Source organism: Rhincodon typus, chromosome 8 (genome assembly GCF_021869965.1).
Source record: "Rhincodon typus isolate 14 chromosome 8, sRhiTyp1.1, whole genome shotgun sequence".
Lineage (NCBI taxonomy): Eukaryota > Metazoa > Chordata > Chondrichthyes > Orectolobiformes > Rhincodontidae > Rhincodon > Rhincodon typus.
Window position 1 is genome coordinate 65,980,400 of NC_063339.1, and position 19,111 is coordinate 65,999,510.

The following is a 19,111-nucleotide window of genomic DNA, read 5'->3' on the forward strand; positions in this document are numbered from 1 at the left end:
ATGAGGTAAGTCATGGAAGACTATACAATCTAGAACGTTGCCTGGAAAAATCCCCAGTCTACGCAGAAACATCAGATGGTGGAACAGAAATTGCTGACAAAGCTCAGTCGGTCTGGCAGCATATGTGAAGAGGAATCAGGGTTAATGTTTCGAAGTCAAGTGACCTTTTCTCAGAACTGGTGGTTTGGGGAGGGGTTAGGGGGAAGGCAAGCAGCAAAATTGGGTGCTGGCAACCCAGGATATGAACCTGGAACATTCAGCTCTGCATTACCACAGTAATGCACCGACAAGTGCCTTTACCACCAAATAAAAACCGAAAGAACTGCAGATGCTGTAAATCAGGAACAAAAACAGAAGTTGCTGGAAAAGCTCAGCAGGTCTGGCAGCATCTGTGAAGGAAAAAAAAAACGAGGAAGGGTCACCGGACTTGAAACATTAACTCTCTTTTTCCTTCGTAGATGCTGCCAGGCCTGCTGAGCTTTTCCAGCAACTTCTGTTTTTGTACCTGCCTTTACCACAAACATGTTTATACATTGTTTCAGAGATAGTAGGAACTGCAGATGCTGGAGAATTTGAGATAACAAGGTGTAGAGTTGGATGAACACAGCAGGCCAAGCAGCATCAGAGGAGCAGGAAAGCTGATGTTTCGGGCACATATGCTGCCAGACCGACTGAGCTTTTGCAGCAATTTCTGTTCCACCGTCTGATGTTTCTGCACAGACTGGGAATCTTTCCAGGCAACGTTCTAGATTTTCTGAAGAAGGGTCTAGGCCCGAAATGTCAGCCTTCCTGCTCCTCCGATGCTGCTCGGCCTGCTGTGTTCATCCGGCTCTACACCTCATTATCTCATGTTTATACATTAATCACATGTTAAATGTTACTTTCAGCAACGTGTGTCTTGTATTCATTAGGACAAATGCAACAGTGCCAAGTTTCAAACCAATTTATACTACAGGAAAAAAGATCAGCCAGATGACCCTGATTGGTTGAAGGATCACCATGGAGAAAGGAAGAGTGAATGATAGGCTCACCAAGCTCCCAAAGAGTTCAAAATCTTCAGCAGTACCTCCCAATTTTCAGGAAAAATTCTTAACATCTGTCCTGACAACTTTTCCATAATCATTTCCTATGGCCTTAATTATAACAGTACAAGTGATGTGTAACGTTAGTTCAGTGAGGTGGTGTGAATAGCTGGGTGTGTCATTCCCCAAGCCTGCACCTGTCTTTCCTGGGACTCGAATCCCACATATCAGGTTTCTATTGCCACTATCAAAACTGCTCTGATCAAAGTGACAAAGGTAAGCTTTCACTCCTGGTTTGATGCAATTAGTCTGTAGCCCTTAACATAATGACCCGCTTTTAACCTTTTCCAAAGGTTCTCTAAGATCATTCAACACAGTGTGTCTGCACTCTCCAGGTTCCACTCAACTATCTAATCACAGCCAGAGAATTACGTAGAATGGCTTCTTTCTGTTCCCACCCCCATACAGCTCGTCTCATATCCCCCAAAGATCTTTTCTTGGCCACCCCCAATTTCTCACCGACAAGGCACCTTAGCCGCATTATTCCAGAACAAATCTGCTTCCACACGTTTAACCTCCTCATCACAACCTCCCTTGATCTCTGCATTTTGCTTAACAGTCAAAACTGCTCCAATATTGAACAGGCAGAAGTTTCCTCTTTCTAAATATTGGAAAAACTGAAGCCAGCAGTCACCAACCTAACCTGCATTCCCAATCCAGCAGCGCCATCCTTCTTCCAGCACACCAGATACTTTGGAAATTTGGTGACACGCATCTCACCAACTTGAGTGTCTGACCACATACCTGTCCAACTAAGACATGCACATTTCTCCTCCACAACACCACCTGACCCTGTCCCGACGTTACCTCTAGATTTTTTCCTATTCTAACATAGAAAGCTCCCAATATTCACCCCAGCCCCCAAACCCTCACTTTCCTGGTCACTCTCATTCCTGCTTTCAAGTCACCTCTGACCAAACTTGTGGTTACCTGCTTTAGCATCTCCTTGTGTGGCAAGGGGTCTTGTATTTTGGGCAGACTCTGCGAAGCACCCTGTTTTAGTACACGTAGGGTGTTATATGTTTGTATCTGGTTAGCAAAGAAATTCAGTGTAAGAGAGAGGCCAAGGGGACAGCATTCTGGTTGGGTATGGTGCCCATTTCTTGCCAGCCAAATACAGGGTGGTTACACAAAAGTCAGGGAAAAGCACAGTATAGGCACAGAAGGCATCATAAAGTAACCAAAGACTGGAAAAACAGAGGCTTTTCCCAAGTCTTGAGAGATTCATGCAGAGTTGCGTAGAGATCGTTGGGAAAAAATGAGCAAGTCTGGACTGTTATTTTTAACAGCATATTTCTCAGTAATAGGATCCAGAGGTTTATACTTAACGTTTGAAATGGATTCCCAGCACAGCAAGGGAGGGAAATTTGTGAGCATATTTAAAAACACACTGGATATCGTAGTGACGGGGCAGCAGACATACTAAGACAGGATTATCTAGTATCTTCAATCATGCGATCTTATTACATGTTGTTTATAAATCAGTCGGCACTCAAAGTCAAAGCTGGGTGCAAGTCCATTTAATCCGTGGCAAATCAGCAGTTTCAGCTCAAGATAACGTTGTGCCAACTGATGAACCGGCCAGGAAACCCACCACTCTGTACCTCCCTGCTCTTTCCACAGACTTTCAACCACAACACTGCATCATTCTTCCTGCAGGCTCATTGAAAACTCTGGCAAGATGGCAGATACGCCCACCAGCGACACAGGGGCTCAGCTTCAAAAGCAGCAGCGTCAGCAGCAAAGAGCGCCTCAAAGGCACGGCCTGTCTCAGAGGCCTGGTAACCCCTTCGCTTCCAGTTCAGAGCCGGAGATCAAGATAACAGGGTGCCTGTGCGAATTTGAGGAGGAGACAGTGGATGGCAAAGTCCCTGATCAGGAAAGCAGGGGTTAGAGGACAGATGAGTCTCTGAATTGCAAAGGATTACGGAGCAACATCGCTCTTGTGGACTGATGGAGTATCATTTGGGGACAGAGTGAAGAATGTCTCAGACTAGGGAACAGCTAAGAGACTGTTACAGCAATTTGGCAAATTTGCTCCATTACGCCTAATTACACTCACTTACATTCCTTTTCATATTCATTTCCGACCTAATCAGTTCTACACTCCAAAACGGTTAGAAAACTAAATAAAACATACATTTTGAAACCTGAAGTCATACCATTTTCTGTATGAAATACTCAGAAATCAATCTGGGGGTATGAGGAACAACATGCAAACAATTCTAGAATCACTTCAAATTTGTCACTTGGTGTTAAAGTTGAAACATAGCTCCATTTCTGATCAGTAATATCCACACCAAGTTCGAGTTTCCATACCAACACGTACTTGTATGTGCTGGTGTAGCCTGAATGTGTCTCATTCAAATTGCTCCAAATTCTTTCTATTACATAGCTAACCAGGGAGCTCTCCTGCCATTAGTGCCTGTTGGAAGGATTTACATGTTGTTACTCAACCTGTATTATGACCATTAAGTCCAGAAGTGGGACTTGAACTATTAAGCTCCAACTCAGAGGCAAGAAGCTTACTGACTGCATCACCAGGCCTATTTAAACAGGCATAATTTGAGGGCAATTGGCATTGCCCAGTCTTTCATATGTGGAGTCAGGTTTCAGGAAAAAAAAAGTGCAAGATACACTTTTCTATTTCTAATATTACAACAGGAACGGCATTCCAAATGTACTTAATCATCCGTAGAGATTTGGGACAGCTAAGGTCGTGACTGGCACTACATAAATGCAAGTCTTCCTTTCTTGTCTGTCCAAGTAGACAGGCTATATGTTTATGCATCAAAAGCTAAGCATCATTGTTCATTTCATTGGGTAACTCTTTTGCACCATACATGACACAGGACAAACTCACCACAATTATTCATGCAAATTAAACTTACTTTGTTTGCCAATGTGAAGCATGGGCTTGTGCCTTTGCCATGATTCTTTGGAATCTACCAAGACAAGGGCAAGTTTCAGACATGCTCTACTTTGCTCAGGACGTGAAGCAAAGCAAGACTCGACATCAAGAGAGAGACATATTAATGGGCTGAATGATCCACGACTTCACTCAACAGGGTCAGAAGTTTTTGCCCACAGGCAGACTATTATTAGCCACTGTTAGCAGCATAAACTTAACACTGCAAACTGTTACAACCATCCTGACGGTTAAATCTCCTCCAACTTGAACGGGAGGGAAGCAGAAGAAAAATCCAAAAATGCAGTTGAGAGAGCCAACAATGTCTCTGTCACAGTTTCGGCGTTCAATAAAAATATCAAACCATTTGGTGCTCCACTGAATGTCAAACAAATGTTACGAGGACTTGATGAAAAATAGCTCAACTAAAATCTTCAGACGCGAAGTATATAATTGTAATTAACATGTGGTATCAACAGCAACGACAGAAGAATAATTTCCTGACAGCAGAATTCAGGAGATGGGAACGGTGGAATACCACACACTGCTAAGTGTGGAAATGGAAGAACAGGACAGATAAATCAGATGCACACGTGGCCAGAGGGATAGTTGGCTTCAAATTGATGGGACATTTGGACAAGTTAGGGAGAGTGGAGAACTGTACTGGCTAGACAATTTGCAGTTGATACAATGGAACAAACAATTTTATGGGGAGTTTGAGGGGGTGGGGTCAGTGCAGGTGCTGCTGAGGCAGTTTTATACCACCTTGGCAGGAGGACATAGGACCTAGGATGTCACATTAGAAAGAAGGAAAAAGAAAACGAGGGGCAAACAGATAACTTGGAATAGGAAACAGGGAGGGGTCAGCAAGAGAGAGGTAACACAGTAAGGTCCAAATTAGGTTTGTAAATGTACAAAGCATGACAAAAATGCCTGATAAATGCAAATACAGATAAACACACAGGAAAATGAAGTTTTGGTGATATCAAAGACCTAGCTCAAAAACATATGACTGGGTGCTAAATATTCCTGGATACAAGATATTTTGGGAAGCCATGGGAGGACAATAAGATGGACAAGTAGCACTATTAAGAAGATGATTATTGTGCTGGAGAGGAAGAGAATATGCCAGCGAATCCATAAGACCATCAGACATCAGTAAAGCAGTATGCCAGTCAACCCATCAAGTCTGCTTCATCATTGAAGGAGATCAAGCTAATCCGATAATCCTCAAGTCCACTTTCCAGCTTTTTCCTCGTAACTCTTGATTCCTTTGCTGATTAAAAATCTGCCTATCTCAACCTCAAATAAACTTCATGACCTCAACAGTGCTCTGCGATAAAGAATTCAACAGATTTGCCAACTTCAGAGAGAGAATTTTGTGAATTCCCTCTGTTCCATAGATTCCTGCAGTCTTTCTCCCTTTAAATAACATTCAGCTCCTCTATTTTTCCTCCCAAAATTCCTCACATTTCACTACATCATATTTGATCTGCCAAGTTTTTGCCCACTCACCCAACCTTCTATATCCCTCCACACACTCTTTACCCCTTGTTTTCCCACCTGTTTTGGTGTTGTCCACAAACTTGGGTACATTCACTTTCGTCATCCAAGACACTAATTTATATTGCAAATAATTGTGGCTCCAGCACTGACCGCTGTGACACACCTCTAGTTCCACACTGAAAATGCCCCCCACCCGCCAATCTCAACTCTTTATTAGTTTGTGTTCATTTACCTTCTACTAGTTTGCCAATACACTAACAATGTTAATTTACTACCTCCAACACCATGGGTACACATCTTAAGTAGCCTAATGTTTGGTATCATAGCAAACCCCTTCTGAAAACCCAAATACATTACAGCCACTGCGTCCCCTTTTATCTAGCCTGCTTGTTACCCCGTCAGAAGAATTTGCTTAACTTTGTTAGGCTTCTTGAAACCATGCTGACAATGACCAATCTATTTAGAGCTAAGAGACAAGAGAGGCACTACTGTAGTACTGGGTGCATTGATGGGTCATTGACTAACGGGAAACCTATACAGGAAGAAACAGTCAAGCGAATTAGCGAAACGTCAAAAACTGTACAGTGGTTTTGAGCAAATTTTTAATTTTTTTACATTCCCTCGTGGGATATGGGCATCTCTGGCTAGGCCAGCATTTATTGCCCATCCCTAATTACCCAGAGGGCAGTTAAGAGTCAACCACATTGATGTGGGTCTAGAGTCAAATGTAAGCCAGACCAGGTAAGGATAACAGGACATTAGTGAATCAGAGGGGTTTTTTTGACATTTGACAATGGATTCATGGTCATCGTTAAACCCTTCACTCCAAATTCTTTATTGAATTCAAATTCCACCATCTGCCATGGCTGGATTTGAACCCAAGTCCCCAGAACATTACGTGAGTTTCTGGATTATAGTCAAGCGATATTACCACGAGGCCATTGCCTGCTCCTTCTCCTTTATCTGATATTGTGCGTCCATGTTCTTCTCACTAAAACAGATCACTGTGCATCTCTTTATTGGATTTCATCTGCTTCAATTAACATTATTATAGACTAAACCTTGCAGTGCAAACGACAGAGAGGAAGAGTTTCTCAAGTGTGCTTAGGAATATTTTCTAGATCAGCACGTTTCTTGGCCGTCGCTTGATCTAGTTCTGATGAACGAGGTAAGCAAAGTGGACCAACTTATGGGGCAGTGATCTTGTTTTAGAATTTATGCAAGAAGCGGGCAAAGAAATCCAGAGTAAAAATAAATCATTTGGGGACAGCTAATATCCGTGAGGTCAGGACACATCCAGGCTCAATCAACTGGAGTTGAAGAGTGACCAGAAACAGTAAAGCAGATGCCTCTATACAGCTGGTTCCGGTTCACTGGAGATGAATTCTCACGACAGGGAAAGACAGAACAATGAAAGTCAGGGAACATTTTGGGAGGAGAAACAAGGGCGGGCAACACGAAGCTTAAAAAAAAATTCCAAAAAGGCGCGGGAGCAGAGGGAGCTGGAGGCTCAAATCATTCAAAGTGACAGCAGAGGTCGAAAACATGGTTTAAAAAAAAAGCATAGAGGATCCAGGGTTTTATTAATCAAAGCCAGGTACAATATTAAGGAAATTACAAAGAGACCTAATAAAGCACTGGTTTGGCCTCCACTACAGTATTCTGACCAATTCTGAGCCCCACACTTTTAACAGAGAAGTGAATGCTTTAGACAGGGATGCAGAACACATTCATGACAATGATTCCAGGAGTTAGGGTTTTCAGAAATTTGAGTGGACTGGAAACGATGCTGTTCTCCTCAGAGAAGGCTGAAAGGAGATTTGATAAAATAATTGAAAAATCATGAAGGGAATGGACAGATTAGATGAAAGAGAAATCTTTTTTAACACAGCAAGTGGTTGGCTTCTGCAATGCGCTGTGAACGTGACGGAGACAGTCAATCATGGCTTTTCAAAGAGATTTGAATAATTATCCGACGAGATAAAATCAGCAAGGCCACAGGGCAATAACAGCGTGGTAGGACTAGCTGGGTTGCTTAAACCATGAGCTGACAATAAGCATGAAGGGCCAAATGGACTCATCCTCTGTTGCAATCAAAGAATATTGGGATGCAAATGGGATAAACAAAACTGCACTGTCAGGTGTAGCTGTGTTGAGAAACAGTTACAAAAACAAGAATTGCGTTCACAAGTCCTTCTGATACAGTAAAACGAACAGGCCAGCAGCATCTGAGGAGAAGGGATAAGCGGAGGATCCCAATAAAGGCAGTCAAGCAGCACCTACAAGAGTGGGCAAGGTCAGGCACTTCGAAAGAAGCAGGTAACAGTGGGATCATAGGAAAGCAGGAAGACAATTGACTGGTGATGAGCAAACACAGGCAGACCTGTGAAAGATGCACAAAGTGGCAAGGAAGACAAATAAACCAGATTTGAAACAACAGTCAAGTTGTGAGGAGCGGTGTTAGTGACCAAGTATTGTAAAAGTCCAAGCATTTGAACCAACCTGTAATTATCTAGTTCATAATTAAGAGATACTAGCAGAAAGCGAACTATTAACTTTATTATTTCTTTATTTTTAAGTCATTTGATTCTAAGATTTAAGCTAGTGAGAAGAGATATTAATAATAATTAATCATATCATTATTGTCTAATTAAGACACAATAAAGATGGCAGTGTAGGCATGACACTACATTTGAAAACTGTGGAATCCAGGGCAATCGTGTCTGCAGTACGGGGCTGCCGCTTGAGCAGCTCCTGCTCAGCGTTTCCAAGCTGGAGGCCAAACTGTAGACACTGTAATACATCAGGGAGGGCAAAAAGTTACCTGCACACTTATCCTCAGAGGTGGACACACTCTGAAAGAAGGGTCTTCAAGATTTGGTCAGTGCTCAGAGAAAGAACGATGTGACTCAGAGTGAGGCAGAAAAGGGGACTCACAGGGACAGGAGCCTCAACCTTTGCAATTGTCCAACACATGGGAGGTGCTTTCCATTTGTGTGGATGAGTGTGGGAGCTGCAGGGTGGTTGAGCTAATGGACCGTGGCTTCAAGAGGGGCGAGCATAAAGTGAGACAGTGAGCTGAAGGACAAATGTAGCGTCAGAGTTACACACAGTCCTCTGCAGCAAACAGTGATGGTGCACAAAGCTATGTTAAATGCTGGGGGCTCAGGGCACATTCTCAAGGCCAGAGGGGAATTTCGGGGAGAGTCAGGGAGTGTGTCCAGGTACCATGGTCCGTAGAAATAGAAATGATATATGCAAAACCAGTGAAAAGAGGTTCTCCATACACAACATAAAACTACTAGGCATTATGTAAAGAAGCACAGTCTCAAAGTCAATACTCTCTGGATTATTATGAGCCACCTGCAAATTGACAAATGGAAATAAAATTAGAGATGTAAATATGGGGTTCAAAGACGAGTGTGAAGTAGACTGCAGTTTATGGGCACAGGCACCAGTACCAGGCAAAGTTGGGGCTGCGCAGCAGGATTAGTTGAAATCTGAACGATACTGAGGCTAACAGTTCTTACGAGGCAGATAACTGAGGAAGTAGTGAGGGCTTTAATCTAAATAGTGGACCTAAAGGACCAAATTTCCAAAGAGATAAATCCAAGTATGGACGCAAGACAGGGCAAGAGAGAAAAAAAAGAGAGTATGGGAAATTATAAACAGACCATGACAGGAAAGGACAGGGTGTACTAATCTCAGGAGTAAATCAACAGATGAGGCTAGAGGTTATAAAAATAGTACAAGGACTCTGTATCTGACTGACTGCTGCATTCAAAACAAAACACATGAGCTCATCGCACACATAGAATAGCTGAGTGCAATCTAATAGCCATTAAAGAGACATAACTGCAAGATGACAGATTGTGACTCAAGTACTTAAGGACATTGAAGATGGGCAGGAGCTCAGAAAAGATGGAGAGGCAGGGGGGCTCAGTTAATTAATGACGGTATTAGTACGAGAGAGAGAGGAAAAATCCAAGTACAAGAAACAAGGATCCACAAGTAGTTTGGATAAAGATGAGAAGTGATATGACAAGTCACTTCTTGGAATAGTGTACAAGTACCTTGACAGGAATCATATGATAAGATGGACGATACAAGAAGAAATAATGGGAGCTCGTCAGGTGAATTACAGTGATATATATGGTGCTCCAAAGGATTGACGAGATACTTGAAACAAAATATTTGAAAAAAATATTTCAAGGCAGAAATGGAAAGATTCTTCACAAGCAAGGGGTTGAAAGTTATTGAACGAAGTAGAAAAGTAGAGTATTTAGATCAGCCATAATCTTTTTGAACAGCACGACAGTCTTGAGGGACCAAGGTCGCTTACTCCTGCAAACATGTATCCTTGTATATCTTCAAAAGGATGTATTTTGGACAGGGCGATGGATATAAACACAATAAGGAAGAGCAATGGTGTAAACAGACTAACAATGGTAAAAGCAGTGAGTAAGGCTTTCAGCTGTCAGACCCGCTGAGGGAGGAATGCAATTTCATGAGCATTGTTGCAGATATCAAAAAAAAAAAAACAACACTCAAAAAGCCTGGCTTTCTGGACACAGCACCACATCCACAAGCATCCACTCCCTCACCACCGATGCTCAGTAGCAGCAATGTGTACTATCTACAAGATGCACTGCAAAAATTCACCAAGACTCCTTCAACATCACCTTCCAAACCTACAACTATTACCATCTAGAAGGTAAACTATAGCAAGTACATGGGAACACTAACCTGTAAGTTTCCCTCCAAGCCACACATCATCCTGAATTCGAAATGTGTCTGTTACTTGTGTGTCGGAGTCAAAAATCCTCAAACTGCCTCCCCAATGGCATTGTGGGTAAACAAACACCAAATTGGACTGCCACGGTTCAAGAAGGCAGCCCACCACTACTTTCTCAGGGGCAACTAGGTACAGACAATGATGTGAAGCACATGATTTTTTGTATTCCAATCTTAGCTGTCTCCCAGTCAAAATGTACCCCCATTATACTTCAACCGCAACAGCTATGTTTTTCAACCTGAATCTTGTCAATTGATTGAAAATGAAGTTCGCTTGCCTGCGGTGACCCTCAGGTTAAGTTCACCACCAGTCATCTCGAGAGAGACAGAGAGAGCAGCCTTATGGTCCTCTAAGACTACGATAACTTTACCTTTGCCTATTTACTCAATACATGCTGAGCAGTTGATTCAACGGATGTCCTTTAGGGAAGGAAACTGCCATCTTTAGCTGGTCTGGCCTGCATGTGACTCCAGACCCACAGCAATGTGGTTGACTCTAAACTGCCCTCTGGGCAATTAGGGATGGGCAATAAATGCTGGCCTAAGCAGTGACGCCCTCATCCCGTTAATGATGAAAGAAAACTTCAGGTTGTTAAAAGGACCCTGCTGCAAAGGAAATTTAACTAACTAGCAATAATCAATCAGCAAGGGACTGGAGGATACCACCACTCATTGAGCAATGCGTAAAGTAAGGAAATGAGACCCTCAAGAACCTCCACAGCCAGTAAGGGGATTGAACCCACACCACTGAGAGTTAACCTGAACCCCACAAAATTAATCTCAACTCTCTACAAATCAGTTTGAATGAGACACATGACAGGAAGTCTGTGATTTCCAACACTATGTTTTAGATAGAAAATCAGGTCACCTTCCAGTCTGGTCAATGTAATTCGAGTCTTTACCACCTCGCAAACATGACCTATAAAAAAAGATTTCAAAACATACTTCATTAGTTATGAATTATTTTCAGATGTCCAGAGATTACAAAAAGGTGCTATTTAACATAAAACTCTCTTCTCTTTAATTCAACATTGCACACATGATAAATGTAACTTGTGTCAGTACTGATATTCCCATCTCAATTTTGCTCACATTTAAAAATGTTCATTACCAAAGCATTAATAAGAGATAAATGTCTGCATTTATCACCAGATTGTGACAAATCACATTCAGCAACAGCTGAAATTAGTTTCAAAAATTTGCAAAATACTTTTTTCCATTTAGTCATGTGCAATATGAACAAACAGAATGCAAGTCATGCCAGCTCAAGCAAAAAACCTTAAGTCATGGTGAGAACTTTAAATGCTCATTCAAATGTATGCTGAAATATGTGGAGGTATGTTGTGCGTGGCTACATTGAAAACGCTCATCATTCTGACTTTCAGTAATATATCACTGCTCCGTGAGTGACACTAGGTCAAAATCCTGAAACATCCTCCTTAACACCATTATTGGGATACCTACATCAAATGGCCGACAGCTGTTCAAGGACGTAGCTCACCACCACCTTCTCAAGGGCAGCTAGGGATAGGCAACAAACAGTGATGCCCTATCAATGACTGAAAAAGATGGCTAGGGTGGTAGTCGGGAAAGTGCTCTTTCAGAGAGTTGGCATGGACACAAAAGCCACATGATCTCCTTCTCTGCCGTAACCAGTGATTACTTGAGAAACATTTTGACATTTTCTGACTGAAAACTGCTCACTCACCACTTGGTAACAAGATGACAATTTTTCATCCACTTGCTATAGAAGTGAAGGGTTTGATACAAGACAATCTGGTTCTCAATGAGGAAGAAAAAGCGCACTACCAGACTGGTTGACCATTCTTAGAAGTATCTGCTGACACTGAAGTAAAATGAACTACAGCTGCATTACCACAGGAACATGGAAACAGGGAGCGAGCAGTGGAAATGGGAAATCCTGTGGGATCTCAGCAGCTGAATTGTCCGTGCTGGCTCAATAAGGCATACACTTTGACCTCAAACCTAAAGATCAACAAATCAAGTCCCATTCAAAACCCCGATGACAACATCCAGCTTCCCATCTCATCACAGTACAAAGGAGGTGCTGACCTGGTGGAGGTGCCAACTTACAGATGGAACATTGTACCAAAGGTTTCACCTGCTTTTTCAGGTGGACACAAAGATCTCAGACATGAGTTGAAGAGTAGCGGTGCTCCTCCATATTATAGACAATACTTATCCTCCATTAAACACATTGATTATTTGATCATTTTAAGATTGCTCGTTGAAGTTCACTCTGGATAAACTGGATTATGTTTTTCTTGTATTCAATAATGACCACACTCAAGAAAAGTATTTTCATTGGCTGTAAAGTGCTTATGGATGAAAAAATTGTCTAAGAAGCTGGACTAAGACAAAAATCTTTCCATCCCCACCACCCTCAATAACAGATTCAAATTACGTCAGAAGGTTCAGTAGGTAGTCTAATGTTGGATTTCTCCGATGCAAATAGTTGTTACTTGAATTTGTTTTTCATTTTAACCTAATCTTACCAAGATTCAAAATATATTTATCTATGTCCTTCTATTCTGTTTATCAGTTCATAGATGACCAGAGCAAAGTATATTTCCAAACTAAGAACACTGGCAAAATCAAGTATCTGCTGTATCTTATTGCAGAGGTAGCCAGACACAATGGAAGGACTGTAAACCGAGACCTGCAGCTGACTGTCAACTTCTAGCCTAACTTGCGAGCCCTCAGACAACTTCTTAATTTAATGCCATGTCATACCAAATTGCAGAGATCTACTTGCAAGCAATGAAAACGAGATTGAGCACGCGCAAAATTGTTTTAAATTAGGGTCCTCGTGACGCTATTTGGATTGCGACTGTTTGTGGCAGATTCAAACTCAAATGCAGAGTTTCTGCAGATCTCTCCAACAGGTTTCAATGCACCAGACTCAAAAAAACCACAGGCGAGACCAAGTGCTGCATGTCAAGTGTAATTTACATGATGCAATATTCTCCTGACATCTGATTACCTATCCAAAGATCTTACATCAGAATAATTTCCAAATATATGTTCTGAGTAAAATCCATTAGCAAATGGCAAATTTGTTAAATTGTTCTCAATACTTGTAGCAGCCCTCTCCTCTTCATCAGTCTCACTCACACCTGTTCCTCTTGCAAATAAGTTGACTGAATATAACAAGTTCAGTTGGGAAATCTACATACTAGGGCTTTGCTTCACTTGAAAAAGCACTCAATTATTTAGAGATGTTTTCAGGAATATAAACCAGTGTTTGAACCAGATTAACCAGGGAGGAAAGACAGCTGCGAAGGACCAGATCAAAATATTCTACTCACTGCAGTCCTTTCCGGGCCAACATACAGAGCTATTCCAAAAAAATGAAGCTTCAATTGCACAAAGTGCATTGAGATAATCAATCAGGCATTTCACATTGTCAGCTCAGTAACTAGCCTTATTTGGCCCATACTCTAAGAGGTGATAAGCTACGTCAATGCAGAATACACCAATGAGTAGGTTAATCAGTATTTTAAACAGCAAAGAGGCTCATCAATTTAGTGTCGGAAGAAAAAAACACATTCCATCAATGGGTTTTGTCAATGCATTAGCTATTCTCAGTAAAGTTAAAGCATAGCAGTAAATCTTATTCAGTATGTACACATTCAGCTGTAGCTAGCTCTTCTCACCACCAGCATGACTGTTCTGCAGTTCTCAGGGAAAAACAGACTAAACTGAACTCTCAATGTCGAACACTTACTTAAACCTAAGACTTGGCTCCTCTGCTCCAGTACAGGACAACAAGCAACAAGACTCCACCACTGACCTTTGTCCCCAGCCCAGGTGGTGTCTTGCTCTTGGAGGCCCTCTTCAAAAGTATTTCTTAAAGCTTCCTTTGGCTGACCCCATTTTCCTTCCCCATCTATTGATGTCTATTCAACTGCCTCTTGAGCATGGTGTACATCCGGGAGGCAAAATGGGTGCCCAGACAGTATCAACACCTGTCTATGTCAATATCCAGTAGGTACCTGAGTAGTCCTGTGTAGCACTTTTCACTAGTGATATTATCTCTCCATGTGATGCCCAGGATCTTATGTGGGCATCACTGGTGAAACTTAACAGACATGCTCACTGTTCTCTCACTGGCATAGATTGTGTTTAATGTGACAATGGACATGTAGAGTTCCAACATCACGGGCATGGTAAAAACCAGAAGAACTGCGGATGCTGAAAATCAGGAACAAAAACAGAAGTTGCTGGAAAAGCTCAGCAGGTGAAGAGAAAATCAGAGTTAACATTTCAGGTCCAGTGACCCTTCCTCGTGGGCATGGTGACAGCATTGCAATTCCCACACTGAGTGGACTTTGAGGTTTTTTTTATTCATTAATGAGATGAGGGCATCGCTGGCTAGGCAACATTTATTGTGCATCTCTAATTGCCCAGAGGGCAAATCAGAGTCAACCACATTACTGTGGGTCTGGAGTCAAATGTAGGCCAGACCAGGTAAGGATGGCAGTTTGAGATAGTAGGAACTGCAGATGCTGGAGAATCCGAAACAACAAGGTGCAGAGCTGGATGAACACAGCAGGCCAAGCAGCATCATAGGAGCAGAAAGGCTGACGTTTCGGCCCGAGACCCTTCATCAGAAACGGCAGTTTCCTTCCCTCAAAAGGACATTCGTGAACCAGATGGGTTTTTCCTGACAATTGACAATGGACTCATGGTCATCATTAGATTCTTAATTCCAAATATTTTTATTGAATCCACCATCTGCCATGGCGGGATTCGAACCCCGGTCCCAGAACATTATCTGGGTCTCTGGATTAACTGTCCAGCGATAACACCACTAGGCCATTGCCACCCCTGGTTGACTGATGCTACATCGAACTCTGTATTATACCTCCTGGAGATGTTGCTCCCTAGGTCAGAAAAGTGACTGATGTTGTTCTGTTGTATGCTAGTGATGGGATAGGGATCACGTTGCCATCCTGTTGTCAGTGTCTTGTTCTTCTCACGAGTGATGTGGACCAATCTTGGCACAGCTACTCTTAAGATTGACGGTCACATCTTGAAATGCTGCATAATGCCACACAAAGAACTAAACTGCTGCAATTACAAAACTTTAAGAGGTTTACTTGAAAGGAACCAATGCCCAAAACAACAGGTTTGAAAATACAACTGGAATCCCATTTAACAATGGATTTGACTTATTGTTACCATAACACTGTGTGACATCCCCACCACAGGAATTCCAAGAAAATCCTCTCCAGATTTCTGCAATGTGCACCTTGGAAAGCAGCTTGGAATAATATTGGCAAAAGGCTCAGTACAAAATCATGCTGCTTCCAAACAGGTTTCCAGGGGGAAGGAGGAGGAGGGGGAGGAGGGACCAGCTTATTGACATGGCAGGAGAAGAGGGATATTCCAACCTGGATTCAATTCTCTTCCTGAGCAAATAACGGCCACAGAATGGCATTCCATTATGAGCACTATTATGACCAGATAAAGGTGGAAATGGTGAGTTCCTTCTTTTCCTACACCTCCTTTTACCACAACTGGTTTGCAATAAGAGATATATTAGCCAGTCCAGTCAGTGTAATGGCTGTAAAAGACTCACCACCAAGTTACCTTGGGTTTTTAAAACAAGGGAACAGTATGTGTTGTACATAACCAAGTATAAGAATAATAAATGTTCCACCTTTCACACAAACACGCTCTCGAAGTAGATACCCAAATAGATTACCGAGTTAAGGGACAGATGAAGCAATTTACAGTCTGCTAAAGTTAAATAGATATAAAGATCTTGAAAAGTTGACGAAGTAACTGGCTACAGACTGAAACTCTACCGTCCTTCTGGCTGCTGGCAAAGATGATGGCAGTTAAGTTATTCTTTGTTTCTATAGTATCACGTTGACAGAGAGCACAGGTCTGCAGAGAAAACAGGATCTCAAATACAAAAAAGTCAGCTGGCTTGTCACATCATGTGCTCCCTCCAAATGCACAGTGATCCAAATATGGTTATGGCTAATAGAGTCTAGTTGCCTTATTTATAGGGTTAGGTCACATCTGGAAACTTTCCTTTTACAGTCTGATTCTCATTGTCACAAGGGATGTGTCTAATGCTTCGTCCTCCCCCAGTTGACTATTCAGGTGGTTACCTGGATGCTTTGCTAATGGGATAGGAGATAGCTGTTGTGTTAGGTTTTGTAGTCACTATACTTTTAAGAGACATGATCCTATGTCATCGCTATATCATAGCATGTGACCCAAGGGAGTAAAGCCTGATGCCACTGGAAACATGTTTCTCTATTATAACCTATTAACTTGATTTCAGCCCAGACACTCCTGTGCCTGAAGAAGTACTGTGTGCACTTAAATTAGCTGCTTCAACACCATGACATCCATGTTCTGTTCATGTTACCCAAGATAAGCATTGCCAAATCAGTTACCGTTACCCTATTGCATTCACCATCTTCAACAGCTATTCCGTCCAGTACAATTGGACAATAGCAGTGTGTACTATCTATAAGATACACTGCAGCAGCTCACCAAGGCTCCTTTGTTCCCTTCCAAATTCACAATTTCCATGACCTAGATGGAAAGGGGTTGCAGGTACATGGGACACAGTCATCTCAGTTTACAAGTAGATTACCGTTCTGTCACGAGATTAAAGTCCAAGAACTCCCTCCCAATGTGGGTGCACCCGCAACACTTCAAATCACGGAGGCAGCTCACTACTACCAAGAATTAGGGGTGGAGAACAAATGCTGGCCCAGCCAAGGTCCACAGCCTGGGAAAGGATAGAACAAGCACAAACATGTACATGCAGAATGAAGTGCTAAAATGCTTGTAAAATAAACTAAGACAGGATGTCAATACCTGTTAAAATATGAGCCACTGCACTGAGCACTGCAGTCACACCCTCCCATCAATATGCGAATTCATGTCTATTACAGCAGCCCATGACAAGAATAAGGAAATCCGTCAAATCAGTCGCTCCTGCTATTACTAATGCCCTTCGATGCTGAAGCTGCAATTAAGTTGGACTCACTAGACATTGTTCCTTTCTCCTCTTAAAAACCTACCCACATCTGAAACAAAGTGGAGAAGAAATGAAGAGCTGTTGCTGTCTCAGAGGATAACTACATTTAACCGAAAAACACCAGCGCAGCCATTTTCATTTAAACGCAGGCCACAGTTCACAGACACCATTTTAAAGGAGAGGAATGCTTTGAAAGGAGCACTCTGTTGGGACACTTTACGATTAAATTGTTTGAAAGGTTCAAAACAAATCAATGATGCATGCTTTCTCCTTCAAGTAGTAGATTGCCCTCCACAGGCCATTCATCCCCACACCCAGATTGCCTGAAAACATCTGTTGATCATCTCTAACAGCAGATTTGGAGTCACACTTAATGAATCAAGTCCAAACTTGGGCCACAGCAGTTTGCAGTACAAAAGTGGGGACTATCCATCCAATGCTTTCGATATGCAGAGTCAAACAAAAAGTAATTCTCCTCTCCCTTCTCTCCCGCACGATTGCTCCCTACAGCAGCCCCCCACCCCATCCCCACGATACCATTCCATTCCCTAGTTCACCTATATTTTTTTCTTTTTCCTTTAAAACGTGGAATAATTTCTTCAACTACAGCCTGCAGCAAGGCAATACACAGCAATCCTGTGTGAAGAATTTTTCACCTCAATCTCCTTACACTTCAGGATCATTTTAAATTGACGAGTGCTTGCCAGGTACTCCATAACCAGAGGAAACAGTACTTTCACCTACATCCTATCAACATTCCAGACGTTGGCACAAGCACTTCAATCTCATCTTCACCTTCTCTGCTGAAAGAGGAATAACCCCCATTTCTCAACAACTCATTATAATTACACAGTCGACTGTCGTAGATACTTTACAGCTTTGAAGCTACTTGACAATGGAATTCCCAAAGCTCCAGCTGCAGCCTCATGTTTGTCGTGTACAATTTATCACTTCCGTGCTCTTACAGCTTTGCCTTCATTTTTCAAAAAAAAAACGAATGATGATGATTTCAATAACTTGCACTCATACCTTCACAGAATAATGATGTGACTTGCTTCGAGTTGCAATGCCTCAAGGACTGACCTGGAGTCTTCAGAAATTGAAAATCTCTCTCCAGGACTCAGCAGTTAGTAACCCTGAAGGTAAAAAAAATCACAGGGACATGTAAAAAAAATTAAATACAATTTTCTTCAAACATTTTTTGTTTAGAAGAGCTTTTAAAACAGGAGGCAAAAACAGCTGTTTGGTTGACAGCCCAGCAATATCAATTGAAGGAGTCTTTTTGCTTTCTAACCAGCTTTGGAACACATGCATAACAAGGACCAATGTGCTGGCCAACTGAGTGTGGGAGAAAGTCATATGATCAAAGTTTCAGAAATACAGTTAAGCACCGTTGGCAAGCCTACCAAGGTTTAGTTCTTCAACTCCTTTCAGCAACCTCCCACTGAGCTTGTATTTCACTGTGACTTCTCCTCTCAAACCAAGTCATCTTGGGGGACTGACTGTGCTAAATTGCATCTGACCCCAGTGCACACTTCAATTTTTCCAATTACAGCATCAGAATCATCAGCCACAGGAAGGCAAGGGGATATGGACAGGTTAAGCAAGAGGACAAAACCTTGGCAGACGGAATATAATGCGGCAAAATGCAAGGTTACACACTTTTACTAGGAAGAATAGAGGAACTGAATGTTATTTAGATGGACAAAGACTGCAGAAAGCTATAGAATAGAGACATTTGAGAGCCCTGGATTACAAAAAGCTACCATCCAAGTTCAGTGGATAATAGGG

At 42.1% G+C, this 19,111-nt stretch overlaps 1 long non-coding RNA gene across 2 annotated transcripts in view; it reads right to left on the minus strand.

The window, feature by feature from the left end:
- LOC109917769 overlaps positions 1-18,456 on the minus strand; it is a 142,881-nt gene extending 124,425 nt beyond the window's left edge. For both annotated transcript variants that reach the window (XR_007262610.1, XR_007262611.1), the window contains exons 1-2: positions 18,350-18,456; positions 11,159-11,209 (exon numbers count right to left, since the gene is read on the minus strand). This is a non-coding gene — a long non-coding RNA (uncharacterized LOC109917769). The remainder of the gene's footprint in view (positions 1-11,158; positions 11,210-18,349) is intronic.
- Between the last annotated feature and the right edge of the window lie 655 nt (positions 18,457-19,111).